The sequence below is a fragment of the Miniopterus natalensis genome, chromosome 8 (assembly GCF_054644295.1).
Source record: "Miniopterus natalensis isolate mMinNat1 chromosome 8, mMinNat1.hap1, whole genome shotgun sequence".
NCBI lineage: Eukaryota > Metazoa > Chordata > Mammalia > Chiroptera > Miniopteridae > Miniopterus > Miniopterus natalensis.
The window spans coordinates 25,948,311-25,953,321 of record NC_142088.1 but is presented as its reverse complement, the minus strand read 5'-3'; the positions used below and the strand labels follow the sequence as shown (position 1 = coordinate 25,953,321).

The following is a 5,011-nucleotide window of genomic DNA, read 5'->3' as shown; positions in this document are numbered from 1 at the left end:
AAGAAACCCACCGGAATGACTGGTATAATTTTATTTAGTTAGTTATTTATAAATATGATAGATTTATCAATAATAAACACTTGTAGTGCAGATAGTGCAGAAAGATTTCTCAAAGTTAAGATAGCAATCATTCTGATGTGTACAAAATCAATCTCAGTTCTGTAAACAATCTATAGAGTATATTGTGAAGCCAGCTGCTGTGCTGAAATGCCAACTTGTAAATCATAAACATAAATATGCTTCGTTACGTGTCCCATTCCTCTCCTGGCAGTTCATGTTCTCAGGAAAATCTACAGTGGAGCATGAAACTGGCTGTGTGCATCGCCATCGCCTGCTGAAACTTCTCTTCCTTGGCTCTTCTACAGTGGCAAATTGTTGTCTTTTCCATGAAGCGAGAAAATCATCTATTTTAGTTTTTTCCTCCAAGATATCTTCAGCAGTGTTATCAGATTTTTTCTCAGCTTCACGTGTAGCTACTTTTAATCTTGCCTGTAGGGCACTTGCTCTACAGCTCCCACCAAGTTCATGCTGTCTTTGCATCTTCTTTTCTAAAGTAGGTTTCATTTGTGTAAGTAATTCATACTTATCTAAAACAGTCTAAAACAGTTTGCCTTTTGGCTTTCAAGCTGGGCTCCAAAAGCAGGTTTTTTCTGCCAGCTCCTCAATACTTTTTAATAAGTTACCCTTGTCAGTAAGAATTTGTTTTAGTTGAGACAAAGTAAGAAACTGCTCTAGTATTATCTCTTGTTCATTCACATGTGTTAAGTTGTGACACACTTAGTTCTGAGAGTTCTGGAAATGCATCAGGGACATCTGGCATCTTGTCACCAAAACCATTTTGGCTTATCTTTAAGTGTCCGTTGTGGGAACAGGTAACGGCAGATCTGAAAGGACGCCAAATGAAGGAGCAGCGGGTTTGGCTGTTGTAAAACTTGATGAAGAAACAGTGTCAGCAAGAGATAAAGAACTGATAGTCCTGTTAGCTTCTTGTGGGGGATACGGAGGAGGAAATGGGAAACCCCGAGAAGCATAAGGAGGCATCCCACCTGGGTTACTGGATAGGTATGGAAATGCTGTTGAAGTAAGAGCTAAAACTGGAGGATTCTTCCAAAACTCATCCAACAGACTGAATAATTCCTCTGAGTGCACTGTAAACTGGCGTGAGTTCCAGAGGGACTTGACCAGGTGCTACTTCTGCAGTTGGAGGCTGGTGAGGCCAGGGAGGGCCCAGCTGCAGATGAGGAGGTGCTCTTGGTCAGGGGGATGAGCCAGCTCAGCCTCCACGGGCCCCCAGCCAGAGGCCCTGGGGGTTCTGGCCTGCTTCTCCCAGCTGCTCGGCCCCACGGTTCTCCAGGGATGGAGGAGCAGGACAGATGTCCTGGACCCAAGCGCTGGTCGGCCGTGTCTTCTCTCAGCAGGCCTGGCTGGGGGTCCCCAAGTCCTAGGGAGCATGCTATGCCCACGGCCAGCCTGGGACTGCCCCACCCCTACCTCCAAGGCCCTGGAGCCAAACAGGCCCTGACTGGTATCATTTTAAAATTATGGTTATAAATCTCAAATGTACTAAGTCCTACTCAACAGTCCTCCTCTGCTGCTCTAAAATGTTCTTTCCAAAGTTACCTTCCCATCCCTTCTCAGACCTTCTTCCTGCGCTCTCCCAGACATCTCCCTCAGATCCATATGCTACAGCATCTCCTACCTTCAAGACAATACCCTGCCTGGTGTGCCCCTCGTCCTCCAGCTACTGCCTCATTTTTCTTCCTCCTTTCCCCTTCTCCTCTTTCTCTCCTCAACCCATCCTCTTTGGATTGTTGTTCCAATCCCTCTGATGCATCTGTCCTTAGAAAGACCACTAATAGACTCGGTTGCCAAATCCAATGGTTTCTATCTGTCATATTTTATTTGACCTCCCAGGAGCAATTAAGACAGTAGATACAACTGAAATGTCTTCTTCCATCACATTCTTTCTTTCCTAGGGTTTTGGAGATACCTTAGTCTCTTGCTGACCTCTAAATGTTGGAGTGTCCACAGTTTAGTGCTCTCAATTTATTCCCAAGGCAATCTCCTCTGGTCATCTATAATTTCATATGACCACAGCCCCAGTATCTTCCTCAAACTCTAGATTGTTTACTTGACATGACATTATCAGCAAATTCAGTCAACTCTACCTTCAAGAATATCCAAAATGCACCACATTCTCAGCATTTCCTTTGTCGCCACACCAATCTGAGCCACTATGTTTACCTGCCTAGACTACTGCAGTGGCCACCTAATCGGTCACAAGGGTTCCTTTCTTGCCTCCCTACAGCAGCCAGAGTGACCACAGCCATTTTTCTGCATACATTTCTCCAGTGGATTTTTATCACAGTCAGAATAAAATATAAGCTTTTCTCCTGGCTCAAAAAAACATTCTAAGATCTGACCTCAGGTAGCTCTTGATCTCATCCCATACCACCCTACACTACCCCACAAGTCTCCAGCCACACTGACCCCATTTCTGTTCCTGTTACATGTCAAGCTCATTTTTGCCTTACGGGCATTGGCACTGGCTGCTCCCTCTCCCTAGAATGTTTTCTCCTCTGATCTTTATATTGCTGGCAACTTCTCGTCATTAAGTTTTGAGCTTAAATGTTTGTAATTCTTAGGAAACCTACCTATAAGATATATGAGTTATTCAAGTTCTCAGACTTGTTGGGTGCTTTATCAACTGAATATAAACACAGGTCAATTCGGGGGGCTCTAAGTGCTGCTTCAATGTCTTTACTTTTGAAAATTATAAAACTCCCCTAGAATTTAAATATGCTTCATTAAGTGGACACTTAAAGGTAGAAAATGGTATCCTAGAAATTGATTACCTAGAGAACTGTGAGATACAGTAATGTGTTTGCAGATCTTGCTATGTGATGGTGGGCTAAGGGCCCCAGCTTTGTGAGCAGGGTTCCCTCACTGAAGGTAGATGCAATAATCCTTTGTTTAAAACGTGTGTATTCGTGTGTTTAATAACAGAATTAAATATTTGTCTCAAATCTCTGCAGCACATTTTTCCACTCACCTATATGCAATCTCTCCTGGAAAAATACACAACCAGGGAACATGTACTCAACATTGCTTCTGAAGCTCTTGATCTTAAGTTTGTAAGATCTCTTTACAAGAGATGTGTATTAGAGCCTGTTTATGTAGTTCTTTGTGAAAATAATTTTAAAATATGACTGGCTTCACCAATAATATATTGATGAAGAAATGATTTGGAAACAAAGAGGGGAGGAAGTAGATGAGCAGTGAGTTGGGGGAGCACTGGTATTGAGGGTGGCGTAGTTGTACCCCGGGCTGGACAGGACCTTTGGTATCCCTGGCCTAGTAAATGCTAGTAGCAACCCCTCCTGCCCCCTTGTTGTGCCAGTCACAAATATCCATACATTTCCAATCATCCCCTGGAGTGCTGGAAAATTAATGAATGGCAGAGCCATTATCTTTGCTATTTTATATTTTACAGCAAGTGTACCTTCAGTATGAAATCTGCTGAGGAGACAATTCATACAGCACTTTTACCTTCACTATTCTTATGTTATGTTAATACCCTTTTAGCTTAATGCCTTTGTGCCTTGCAATCTTAATTCTGGAACACATTACTGTGTTAAGTGAGGGATAGATGTTCAGGATTTTATACCTGTTGAGTGGAATTAAGAGAGACGGTTCCTTTGACAAGCAGTTTGGAGACAAAGTGCCACATCAAGTTTCCATGTTATAATTACTGCAGCAGAGGCCATTTCCCTCTTCCTGCTTGCTTGTAAGAGCACAAGCAAGATTAAGGAATCCTACATTTTTCTTGAAAAAGTTAGGAAGTCAAGTAACTAATGTCCTTAACCATGACTGGAAAGAAGTTACCCTAGTGATGTTATACTTTGGAAAGACACTGTGTGGAAAACAGCTTCTGAAATGGCCCCGTGATTCTTACCTCCTGGTATCACACCTTTGGTAATCTTTCCTTGTATATGGGTTGGACATTGTGACTACCTTCTAATGAATAGAACATGGGAAAAATGACAAAATGTCACTTTAAGATTCAGTTAAAAAGCGACGGCTTCTGTCTTGCTCTTGCCCTCTCTGGCTTTTCTCAGCTTGCTCGCTCTCATGAAGCAGGCTGCCATGCTGTGAGCTCCCCTATGGAAAGGCCTATTTGGCTAGGAACCAAAGGCAGCCGACAGCCATGAGAACTGAAACCCTTGGTCCAACAACCATATGAGTGAGCTTCTAAATGAATCTTTCCCTGGTCAACACCATAATTACAGCCTGTGCGGGGACCCACCCTGCGGCGGAAGACCCAACTAAGCTATGCCTGGACTCCTGACTCACAGAAACTGTGAGGTAATAAACATATGTTGTTTTAAGTCACTAAGTTTTGGGGTAATTTGTTACACAGCTTTAAGTAACTAATATATTCTAGTCTGCTCTAAACTACAGAAAGTACTCACCTGTGGTACGACTCATGCTTTATAATCTTCAACAATGAAAAGCACGTAGATTTGCATATTTGAATAAGGACAGGGCAGAGTGCAACCTCTCTGAGCATTTCTAGGAAAAATAATAATAATAAAAAAACAACCACAGAACATTGTTTTTGGTAGGATGGCACAGAAGAGAGAACATCTATAGAGGCACAATTTGCACATTCAGATCACTGAATATGTGTACACACAAGTACAAATTATATTACTTCTCTGGGTTCAGTGTTTTCATGAAAAAGATGGTGATGGGATTGGACTAGACTGTAAGAACTGCTAACCCGCTATGACACTGATTTAAGGAACTCAGGAAGGCCCCAACCCCAAATATTCTTCTCATCAGCTGGAAACTCCATCATTAGGAATTTGTTCCTTTGTGCTTCTAGGGACTGTCCCTGAAATCACTACTCGGGGGGAGAAAATTTTGATGGTGAGATGGAGAGAAAATTCTACATACACCTTTAAGAATAGTGAAGAGAGGTCGGGTCTTGTGTTGCTATGAAACAGTT

General features: G+C 42.5%; 1 pseudogene; it reads right to left on the bottom strand.

Annotated features, from left to right (window-relative positions):
- Positions 1-290: 290 nt before the first annotated feature.
- LOC107523845 (vacuolar protein sorting-associated protein 37A pseudogene) lies at positions 291-4,488 on the bottom strand (annotated as a pseudogene).
- Between the last annotated feature and the right edge of the window lie 523 nt (positions 4,489-5,011).